This window comes from Gigantopelta aegis, chromosome 9 (genome assembly GCF_016097555.1).
Source record: "Gigantopelta aegis isolate Gae_Host chromosome 9, Gae_host_genome, whole genome shotgun sequence".
In the NCBI taxonomy this organism is placed as follows: Eukaryota; Metazoa; Mollusca; class Gastropoda; order Neomphalida; family Peltospiridae; genus Gigantopelta; species Gigantopelta aegis.
Genome location: NC_054707.1, coordinates 28991475 through 29004532, shown reverse-complemented (window position 1 = coordinate 29004532; position 13058 = coordinate 28991475). Strand labels below are relative to the sequence as shown.

At 38.2% G+C, this 13058-nt stretch overlaps 1 protein-coding gene across 4 annotated transcripts in view; it reads right to left on the bottom strand.

Annotated features, from left to right (window-relative positions):
* LOC121381171 (succinate--hydroxymethylglutarate CoA-transferase-like) overlaps positions 1 to 13058 on the bottom strand; it is a 59253-nt gene that overhangs the window by 30121 nt on the left and 16074 nt on the right. The window lies entirely within an intron of this gene.

Below are 13058 nucleotides of genomic sequence, written 5' to 3'. Positions count from 1 at the left end.
CGACTACAGCAATTTGCTAACTTGGTACTTGGTGACATTGACGAGGAGGACAGGCGTGCGCTACAACAGCTTGTTCTGAATGTGCACGTAAAACCCTATGACATGACATGACAGCAATCTGTCGCGCGTGCGGTTAGGATGCAGCAATTGAAATCAATGGTTAGGATACAGCGTCAGGGCTATTGGCATGCTTCAGACTGGTAGAATTCAGCGTGATGTAGCCATTATCATTATGTTCAATGTTTCGCCGTCTGTGATCTGCAGACTATGGAACAGACACCAACAGACCCAAAATATTGATGGTCGACCCTGTTCAGGGCGTCCCAGGTCAACCAGACGAGTCCAGGATCGATTCATCAGAACCCAGGTTCAAATCGCTGCATAGTTACACCAGTCCCAAGTCCGGACGTTTTTCTACTGGCTGAACTCAGCACCGCTTTCAATGAGAAATGTACAAAATCGTATGTCACATTGTTGAACGCATACTCCTTTAATATGCTGTGGGTCAATCGCGTTAAGAAATCAGCATGGCACAATGTGACGTACGATTTTGTTATTAAATCCGTTATCTCTTACAGGTATGTAATATATATATATATATATATATATATATATATATATATATATTAATATATAATATATTTATTAATATACTGAACAACAAAAGAAACGCGAAAATTTTACTTTGTTTTTTCTTCTAAATACAATTAATACACTAATGATGCGGAATCATTATAATACAATGCAAGATTTGGTCAATCACTAGCCATGTTTTCGTATTCAACAGGGATGCACGTGCAATTTGAGGTGTGTGCATTATTCATTCAGTCAACATGAATAAACGGAAACCCGAAAACAAATGTTTTCAGTGTTGTTTTTGGCGCAGCAGCTATGCTAAGATTAATGACTGCCGAACGTGAAAGAGCAACTGGGAGATTAATGGCTGGAGGTCAGATGACATTGCACACACTTTTAATGTGCATCCATCAACAATTTATCGTCTCCAAGAGCGTTCTATTGTCACTGGTGTTACAAGTGATAGACCACGAAGTGGCCGACCTAGGGTGACCACGGCAAGACCAGATTGGCATATTGGTAGCACACATCTGGTTGGCAGGTTCCGTTCCGCCAATGAGACAGCTCGGACAATTATTGGTAACAACCAGAAGCACACCGGTGGTCAGAGAGTTCGTCGGCGGTTTGCAGGGGGAAAACCTTGGAAACAGGCGTCCAGCAAGAGAACCCATTCTGAAACAACAACGCCTAACTCGTTTCAAATGAGCCCAAAATCACGTGAATTGGCGTCATAGACATTGGCATACAATTCTCTTCTTCGATGAAAACCGATTTTGCATTGATCACCAGGACGTACTTAGGCGAGTGTGGCGCAGAGTTAGTGAAAGGTATGCTAATGTATGTCATTTATTGGAACTCATGGCGTGAACCGATTGTTAAGATATGGAACGGAATTGGCTTCATTCAGCGTGTAGGACCCATAATCTTCCAAAATGTCGGTCCAGGTCACGGAAATGGAGTAACGGCACACCGCTATATTGATCAAGTGCTCAGACCTGAAATTCTTCCATGTTTTCGTCGTCAAGGAAACTACATTTTTTTTAACAAGATAACACCCGTCCACACACTGCTAGGATTACACGGAACTTTCTACAGCAGCACAACATCATCATCATGCCATGGCCATCTCTTAGCCTCAGTCTGAACCCAATTGAAAATATTTTGGATGAGATACAGAGACATCTCAACCAAATGCTCCTCCGACCAGCAACCCAAACAGATCTGCAGCAGGCGATACGTGGCGCATGGACCAACATCCCTAGAGGAACCGTAAACAGTCTGGTCCATTCATGAACCGCAGATGCAGGGCTGTCATCAGCGCAAATGGAGGTCATACAGAATACTGACAAAATACAAAAACTAATGTGATTCAAACAATAATTTTAAGGGGAAAAAAGAAAGAAAACTTGAATAAATATTAACTGAATTAATATTTGCGTTTCTTTTGATGTTCAGTATATATTAATATATTTATTAATATATGGACGTAGCCCAGTGGTAAAGCACAGGATACTGGGGTCCGAGTAACTGGTCAGACCACATGTTGTGCCACCGTTAACTAATCATCACATGGTAAACGGGCGCCAATGGTTTCTACACAGCGTAGAAACTGGGGGAATGGTCTCGTGTAATGTTTTCTGACGAGTTCATATTCACTCTAGACTTCTTGGATAGAGACGGTAATCGCGTTTGGCGACGTCGAAATGAACGCCAAGCAAACGTTAACCGCAGGTCACATGACAGATTTGGCGGTGATTCAGTTATGATGTGTGGTGACTGACAGAACACCACTCCATATTGTTTAAGGGAAGGTCACTGGTCGGTACTACTGTTGTCCTGTTTGCTCGCCGTGCCGGTTGACGGTTTGTTTCGAGATGACAATGCTCCGGCCCACCGTGCACATATTGGAAACGACTACCTTCAGCAGCAAAACGTTACCAGAATGCCATGGCCAGCGATGAGCCCCGACCTTTCCCCCATAGAGCACGTCTGGGACATGATCGGGAGACGTGTACGGCAACGTTAACGGCCGCCGGATACTTTAGCTGAATTTGGCCAGACGCTGCAAGAGGAGGGGATAGACTTCCTCAAATCGTCATTGGGAGATTAATACGTAGCATGCCACGTCGAATAAAGGAATGTTTGTTTTAAAGTCGTTTGCACGCCATACAATCTACTGCCAACATGAACTGTTGGTTGTCATTTCTTCCCAATTCCTTCATTATTATCATGCATCTATTCCTAGACAGTGTTACCTCTTGATATTTTGTTTAATTGACTGTTATTTCCTACATTCCCTACTTTTTTGAAGAGTATACATTGATGCGATTTTATTTTATACGGCCACGCCTGCATTTACGCATACGCGCACGAGACATAATTTTACATATCTTAGATGGGGCAGGGGCGGATTATGAGGTGTTTCCCAGTTTCACGGAAACACCCTCTGCGGCTAAAAAAAAACCCCCACCACCTAGATCTAAACTGATGTCCACGTCATTTCAAATTATAAACATTTACATATTGTTTCGGAAACCCCCCTTACCTAAAGCATAATCCGCCCCTGTGGGGGTTGCCTTAGCGACACATTCGGAGAGGTTGATGTACGTATCTGATAAACGGCCCTTCTGTTTAAAACAAAAATCACAAGACACCACAAACACACACACACACACACACACAATAACAACAACAACAACAAAATCCAAAGAAACAAAAACAAACAAAACAAAGAACACCACAGTAGAATATCTTACTAAAGTGTTATTTATTGTGATGGTCTGATGAAAATTATGTTTATTTGTAGGTTTGATGGCATATATATATTTAATAGCAATCGGTGCTAATTGACATGATATATAAAGGACAGACAAGACATTGTTTTTGTTTTACTCTATTTAAAAAAAGTAAATGACAAAAACAATATACAACACAAAAGCAATATATAATATAGACCACCCTTTATTGGGCCTCAAAATATGCAAATGAGCTAGGTCACGTGACCACTTCTGACCATTTCTGATTGCTGACCTCTAAGCGTGGCGTTGCTTTTAACTGTGTTAATGGCTTTGGCAGCTGTCGGCGTGGGTATAGGATGTCAGGTGGAACATTCCACGGCGTGGGTTGCTAAAAAAAAACCTGTGGGGACGCTATGGATGGCGTGGGTTGTGATGTCAAGGGGGAAAAAACACCCCAGGTAGCATGGGTATGCCATTTGGAGGCTATATATATATATATATATATATATATATATATATATCAGAGTTAGAACGATTTGCGTTTGCTCAGCGACGTTGCTACAGGAAGACCTATGTCATTTTATTTCTAAGTTGATTCTAGCACTAGACTGTACATTTGTTATTGAAGAATTCAGGACGTTTTTTTTTATTTTGAACAAGACTTCACGTGGATAAAAAAAAAAAAGTGGTTTTTAAATTACAATATTTAGTTTTGTTTAAAAAAAAAATCCCACACTATATGCCTGCCAGTATAAAAACAACAACAAGTTATGTTTTTAAAAAAATACAAAAGGGTTTATTACAAAACAAACATTCTTATAACGTGGTCTGGATTGAAGTGGATAACATATTAACGTGCCTATATCCAATTAAGGTTCAAGCATGTCTATCCCGGGCACAATCTCTGACTTAGCCAGTGACTGGGTCCGGGACAGAAGGGGTTGGGGGTTTAAATTGGAAAATGACAGAATTTTGGAATAGCAATTAGTTTAAAAGATATATATTTTTTTAATTAAAAAGTTAACTACATGTAGGCAAAAATAAAAAGGAATTGACGAATAATTATATAATTTCGAGCATCTTACAATACAGCAAACTCAGGATTTTTTCAGATTAATAAAATATTTCTACGATTAAACTTACATAGTAAATACATTTTCTTGTTTAGAATATCAGTGTCTGTATATTCAGTGTGTTTCTGGTCGTCTTAATATTCGTAAGAAACTCAAACTAGATTTGGTCTTCAAATAATTTCGTACGTACGAAAAAACAACAACCGGGGCGGATCTAGAGGGGGGTCCAAGGTGTCCGGACCCCCCTCAAATTTGTGAAGTGCCCCTTTTATTTAGGATTTTTAGGTTTTCATTTTCTGTTCTCAGTATACGTTTATCTAAGTTGCAGACAAACACTCTACAGGCTATTTTCAAACGATTAGAGGGCTCCCGCTGCCTGCACAAAAATACTAGATTTGCGCAAGCGCAGTATAACTCACGTGATATTTGAACGATCATAAGCGCTTTGATTTGTTCAAATACCACGGTAATTTAATATTATAAAATATTGGCATTTTCTGTCAATGTATAGAACACTGTAGAATACGTCTGCCAGCGTCCCTGTTGTAGCACTATTATATTATGGTCCATGTGAACCGTCTGTAATTTTTCAACAGTGCCTTTTCATAATGTTATGGTGCCCTTTTTGTCTTGGACCCACCTCATCAGAAAAGCTGGATCCGCCCCAGAACAATTTAGGAAATAAAATGAAATTTAACCTAGTACAAATATTAGAACAATCAGAAATACGTTTAATATACAGCCTCTAATATTTTATGTAAAATAAAATATTTGATATGTAATGACAATTGTTAAACAGGTTTTTTTAGTCAATAGTGGTTTACACACACACACACATAGTGTGTACAACTATTAGTTTACGTTGGTGTTGTGGTAGAGGATTTACCGTTGTGTGTGCACTTTTTCTGTAATCTAAACACGTTTTGTAACAGTTTGACGGCACGCGCCGTTGTATCACACAAATATGTAACGATTTTACTGAGGGTAACCGATATGCCTATGGAAAACAACTGCACTTTAAACAAAAATTGTGTTCGCGTTATTGTTCCAAGAGTTCTTTCCTCTTACCATATACGTTTAAGTAGAATATTGTTTGGATTTGCAACAAGGACATTGTTTGGTTGGCAACAAGTCCGTGTATTAAAATCTTTGGAGATCGTTAATTTCATAGGGCTCAGTTTGAGCATCGTCGTATTTTTTTCAGTCATGGAAAACATTGCAAATATCGTCAGCGCTTTTGCAAACAGCACAGATCTGTAAATGTTTGTAGAGGGTAACTAGATAGGCCATCTACTTTCTAACATATGAACAGTTCATAGAGAAATACGACATAATTACCAATTTTCAATTGGTCAGTGTTATAAAATCATTCATTTACAACCTAGATAATTTAAATGACGACGTTTTTATAGCATTACAAAATCCTGTTCTTCCATATAAATTAAAGGTTTTGTTCAAAGATCAGAAAGGTTACACACATATATACTGAACAAAATAAGAAACTTCCGCTAACTTTGCTTGAACATAACTTGATGAAAACAAACCGGGGGAATAATTGTTATATATGCGTTTAAAGAGTGTTCCATGATGCTTCATTTGGTGCAAAAATCATGGCCATAGGTTAACAGAAACTGGGAGAAATTTTGACCAAGTGTGGTAGGGGTTAAAAAACTAAAAAACACTTAATAACGGGTATGACCACCTCTCGAATTGACCACTGCAATGCATCGCAGGCGCATAGACTAAAATGTTGATTTCTGCCTGTGGAATATTGTTCCATTCCTGAATGAGCGCTTGACGAACTTCGTTGACGTTAGCGGGTGGGTTGGGGACGACGCCTCAATCGTCTGTCCAGACTATCCCAGACATGCTCGATGGGGTTGAGATCAGGACTTTTAGCGGGTCAGTCATCAATGAAATCAATGTTATTTGTCCTAAGAAAATTTACAGTGTCTCTAGCTGTATGAGAGGTGGCATTATCATGCTGAAAAATCGAGATGTTGGCGTTGTTATGGAACAGAGGAATGACGTGATGAGTGAGAATGTTATCGCGGTAACGTTGAGCATTTAACTTGCCATCAATGACGACTAGTGGTGAACGATAACCATGGGCAGTGGCTGCCCAGACCATGACAGAACCCCCACCCCTGAAACGATCTCGTTCAAGAACACAACAGTCAGCATAGCGTTCATTTCTCCTACGGTAGACGCGCACCCTGCCATCACCACGTTGTAAAGAAAATCTGGATTCATCCGAAAAAAGAACGGTATTCCAGCGTCGCCGTATCCAACGAGTGTGTACACGTGCCCAATTAAGACGATTTAGACGATGACGTTGCGTTAAAACGCATCCGACGTAAGGACGTCGTGCATGTAAACCGTTCTCCCACAGACGATTACGAACAGTTTGCCCACTGATTCGTTTATTATGAAGCCCAGGTGTGTTAGCAGCAGTAGCAGTGGCAGTTTGGAATCGATTGCGCAAATGCGTGTTCATGATATAGTGGCCTTGACCACGCGTTGTAACACGCGGACGTCCACGACGTGGCAAGTCGTTGATGCTTCCTGTCGTTAGAAATCTTACGCGAAGATTTCGTATCGCTCGATTAGAACTCCCAACATGCCTTGCAACGTCTTCTGTCGACATGTCAGCATCAAACATGCCAATCGCCCGTTCGCGTAAATTATTGGGTATTCTTGGCATACTAAAAATGCTACAATGTAAAAAACATATTTTTTTTTACAAATTTTTAAGCGTTCTCGTTCACTTGACAACAATGTTAGTAAGACAAGTAAAACACATTGACCGAATACTACACGGGACATGTCGAACCATGCATGCACGTGCAAATTGAATTTCACGTTGTCGACGATTAACAGGGCAAAAATAATCGATAAAATTCATGAATCCTGATAATACAGCTCAAGGCTAATACTACCTATATAATTTCATTACACAATGCATTCTTTAACACAACAAATACTATATGTACAAATCGGAAGTTTCTTTTTTTGTTCAGTATATATGATTTACTGAACGCTCAAACCACCATTCCAAAATCACAAATAAAATATTCTAAAGAAGGAAATATCTATGATATATATGATTGGTAAAAATATTACATTCTACCCTTTAGATCTGTCAAAAGCACAACGTTATCTTGGTTTTGGTATAAAATCATACACAGAATTCTTACAACTAACAAATTTCTAAATATGATTAATTATATTGATTCCAATGCCTGCAGTTTTTGCAACAAATCACCTGAAACCATACAACACCTATTATTTGAATGTACATTCTCTGTGGGAAGCAATAGAAGAATGGATAAGAAATGAAACTGAAATTAATATTACTCTAAGCAGAGACATAGTTATGTTAGGCATGATCAACAACGAAAAAGGTAATTTTGTAAATCAACATAAAATATTATATTTACGGTATGAAAATACAAAAAAGAAAAATATTCTACAAAATAATTTTGAAATAAAAAAATATATTTATTACAAAAATTGCAACTGTGAAGCATTTCATAAGCAATGGACACCCTATAAAACACTCTTTGAAAGAATGTTTTAATTAAAAATAATGCTTTGGGAGTTCACTTGGAAATAGAGTACTAATTAAAATGTCATTCTCTAATACTCTCTCAATATCCCCACAACTTCTTTACACTTATCTACTGCTTATATATATATATATATATATATATATATATATATATATATATATATATATATCTCTCTATATCTATATCTATCTATATATCTCTCTCTCTCTCTCTCTCTCTCTCTCTCTCTCTCTCTCTCTCTCTCTCTCTCTCTCTCTCTCTCTCTCTCCCTTTCCGTCTTAAAAATATCATAGAAAGTATTAACATATTTAAATAGCATACTTTGTTTAGATACTATTGTTTAAATATGTACTTTGTAAGGCAGTGTCCACGGCTCCCCAACCTGTTCACTGCCTATGTTCTGGGGGCAATAAATCTTTTTTTAAAAAATGAAAAAATAGGCCATCGGTACGATGATGTACTGTAAACCGTATTAATATTGCAACGTGTTTTTTTCGCGAATGTATACCTTAGCGCATGTTCGCGACGTGTAAATTTCGCGAACGACCGTTGACAGCTCAAACAAAAAAGTGGATAAAGACAGCTCACTGTAATTGTTATAAAGTTACTGTCTGTAAATCAATATTCTGTTATCCTACATCAAGCAACTAGCTGTGCCTGGTACAGAGTCTATAGAGGGGATTAGGCCCTACCCACCTCACCTGTATTAGAATCACAACTCACAGCTTCAGTTGTTAACTGTTAACACCCTTTGGTAGATAAAACAATAAACCGTTGGACTTGTCAGGAAATAAGGAATTCAAAGACTTGTTAAAAACCAAGTTCACCGACTATTATTCCCAAAAAGTTGAAACCGCGTTGAAATGTCGGAAGACACCAGACGATGTTAACATTTGTCTTAAACTGAGCACCATGAAACCTATTCACGCAAACTGGATCGTTTCTGTGTTTGATGAAATAAAGCGGAAACGTGAAGTTTTTACCACAGGGTGAAGAAAGGTTGGACTAATTTAATTACTAGTACACGTATCTGTTAGCAATTCAAAACATTCGTAAGTAAAGAAACATTAGTATTCACTCGCTCAAGATTTATGTTTATGAGTTGGCGAAATGGAACAACTACTAGTAATTATTTCTGAATATTTTTGTTTTTGATCAGTGTTAGTTACCAGTTATTAACTTATTTGTGTTACCTTTTGTAAAATGAATATTCTAATACAACTTTTAATAAATTGAATTATGACTGTATTTTGTTTGTGTTTTCCTTTATGGTTTACTAGAAAATCGAGACATCACTTTAAGCACACTTCAAACTGGAAAATAGTGCGTGCGTATTAATTTCGCGACATAAGGTTGGACGCGAACGACGCGAAATTTATACGCACGCATTTTTTTCACGGTTTACAGTATGCCCATTAAGATCGTGATGAGGAATAACAACTCCACTGACATCGTTACCTCGCATGCCACGTTTGACCTCCTCCAAACATGGCATGAAAATTGTTGTGCAACCCCTAGATGCTTTGGCCCTACCGTAAGTTGTGTCAATGGCACCGAGCTTTTTGATGGTTTCTTCTCCTATTTATAAGTTATAAGTTGATGGGTTGTTTTCTTTGACAACTATTCGACCGACACCCCAAAATTGGTTAATGGTCCTTTGTTTTTTGACCGGTGGTCCCATCGATGTTGATACTTCATCCACTTTCTTCTTTGTGAGGCCTTCGGCTACACATTACCTTGTGTAGCCTGAGATCTGGCAAAACGTTGCATTACAGGATCTGCACGGTAGCTCTTTGCCTTTTTCTGAAAATTCGCTATCCTGAAGGCTCAGGCGGGTCAACTCGTTAATTTCGTTGATGGTTGGTTGTTGTTGTTCTTCTTCTTCTGGACTCCAGTGAGCAACAAGCTTATCCAGAAGTTGTGTGTCCTCGTCTTCTCCATGGTGTTCTGGGTGTTCAGTGGTTGGCATGTCGTTTTGTTAGGCCGTAAAAAGGTTGACCAGTTTTTCCATTTCGAGTTCTGTATATAGATCTCCCTTCTCTTCAGAAGTTTTTGTTTGAATATTTTCGATGCCCCCTAGATCTCTTCGTCAATAAAGACCGCGGCATTTGGCAGATCCATTTTTTCCATCATTTCGTCAAATTTCAGCTGGATCAAGTCGATGCTGAGGCGCCGTCTTTATGCCCCGAGCTATTGTCATCGTGACCTGGGCAAAACTGCAGTCACCAACATGGAATGGAAGGATCTCGCCAAAACTCCAAGTAGACTCAATGCCGTGGATATGATCCTAAGATCATCTAAAAGTACGTTTTACAAGAGCTTAAAAGATAGGAACCGTGGTGAATAGAAGAAACTTGACATAAAGCTCTGTGAACTCGCAGTGATCGACACTGATCTGCGTTGAAGTCTCAACAACATTCCAGCGTTTGAAGCACTGTTGCAATGACAGGTCCTGGTGGCCAGTACAAAACTCGGCAATACATTTATACGAGTAGGCGATCCCAAATCCACTCAATCCAAGATTTTCCGGTATCTGGTGGAGCAACCACAGCCTCACTTTTATGGAGTTGCTATCATTATGAGATTCTTCTCGGCATCGTACTTTTGCTAGACCTGTCTGAAATCCTACAACAGCAAAAAATTCTTACTCGACCACTTGCATCGTTTGCTACAGTGAGGAATGCTCTGAGACGGATCTATAGATGTCGTGCATCCACTGTCACATGGCGTGTCGATCCATGGACTGCTTCCATCGACACAAACAAATGAAGATGGACAAGCAAGGACACGTCGTACCTTCCAAATGCCAGCGTTTTTGGAAATGTAACACATGCAAGAAAGAAGTTGAAGTGGAAAAGAGGACCCAAACAACAACATTTTGGTGGAGAATGGAAGTGCCCAGGATGCAACCAGTAGTTGCTCGAAGATCATCTGTGCTACCAAGCACCTAAATCCATTGGCGCAGCAGGAACATTTTGATTGTTTGTTGTGGTTTTTTTTGTGTTTTTTGAGTGTCGTGAAGACAAAAAGATGGCATGTGACGAAGGGTACTACCTATAGGGGTTTGCCATACCTGCCCAAAGGGCACATGCAGTCATGCAACTCGATGTCAACTCTGCAACAACTCGTGGTGTGGAAAATATCAGCACATGCCCATTTATTCGGTGGCGGAATCGGCCTGTAATCAGTGCAAGACAGAACCCGTTAACGAGCAATCCATGTGTCACTCTTGTGAGACTTGATGTAACACCCAAGACAAGAAGAAATATATATAGAATGCTAAACGAGCTTGCCTGTCATACCATTTTTATGAAATGAGTGAACAGTTTTGGTATCTGACGAGCGAAAGCAGTCAAATACCAACACTGTTCACGAGCTATTTTAATGCAGGATTTTCAATATTTTCAAAAATAAAATTTAAGTAGCCTTTATTAGAAATGAAAACATACGTAATGTAATTTTTCGATATTTGGCTATAACTTGGTAATACATTTTCGGTATGATTTTAACTTTTCTTTATGATAAAGTTAACCTCTTAAAAAGGAACGGTTAGATCTAGTACTTTGTAACTGCGTTTAGCATTTGGAAAAATAACATTTCCGCGCATGCACGGTTCGATATTTCAATTTTTAAAAACAACTACATGATAAAATATATATTTCTGAACTACCGTATATCTTCGCCTATAAGTCGAATTTTTTTCACCCAAAAATTATTTTATAACTTGGGGGGTCGACTTATAAGAGGGTAAAAAAATTTCACCAAAAAATATTACTGTTTTGGGGATTATTTTACAAGTTTTATTGTTGAAGTATGCCATGTATTTATACTCAAATATGTTAATTTGACACATTTATTTTCTATAACCTATTTTTTTTGGCATTAGAACGGTTTTGGTTATGCGAAAAGGCGTACTATCTCACTCACATGCCAAGACAACAGTCCACTTAGTTAAATTAACAGTCATAACTAATAGTAAAAATGTAAACAATACTAACTACCTGTTGCCGGAGTTTATTTTGAAATCTGGTCACTGGCATTAATGGTTGTTCAAACAATGTTTTGGCGGTGATTAACTTCATGAATATTACTAAGCTTTCCCTTAAAATAGACTGATCTCTGCAGTTCACTTATCTAGAGCAATAGGGACACACATCATTTGGTACAAAAACCAGTGTACTTTCCAGAGTTTATCCTCCTTACATGTATTAATATGGCGGCAAAACGTGATACTTTCAGTTTTATCGTAGTGATCTGTTGTCAGTGTTTATAAATAAAGTTGTTGTCTGTGCACAAAACCATCTGTACAGTACTATACAGTAACAGTCAAACAGCTTTCACTCTCTTCTAAGGGAATATTTCGTTTTGATGCTATGTAATAATGATAGTTTGATTGGAATAGTCTGATCATATTGCGATGTACAAAACGTGAAAACCGAAGTTTGTAAAATAATTTTCTTTTGTTCAAATATTATTGTTCTCATGTGCTAAAAATAAGAAATATTTCAATATTTATAAGTAGTTTTTCATGGGTCGACTTATAAACGGGTCAATAAAAAAATACGTTTTCAGGGCTTGAAATTAGGGACTCGACTTATAGCCGAGATCGACTTACAGGCGAAGATATACGGTATGCACAGTGAACGAACACTTTGTTTAATATTTATTTTAAAAGAAAAAATCAGGTTGTCCAGCGTTCCGGTCCGGTCCGCGTTTTACCAACACCCATCGTCAAAACTTTATGTCAATACAGATCTATAGGCATTACGTTCATATCAGTGAATAGATTGTAAAATATTAATTTTCTAATGAGTTGATTCTTAATTAACAGAATTTATACAATTATTTACAATTGTTACGAATGGATTATTTGTCTACTATTCACTACAGTCAGACACAAAAATGTAGTATACCTATTGTAGATCGAATATATAATACCTGAAAACAAATTCTAACAATAGGGGGATTAAAGTCATAAACATTAAATTATTTGGCCTTGTTCATCTGCACTATGAGGTCATGTGACACGCACCGAATTTTAATCGTCTTCCTTCATTGTAAGTCAATTTCTACGAGTCAAGTGGGTTCGATATCGGTAA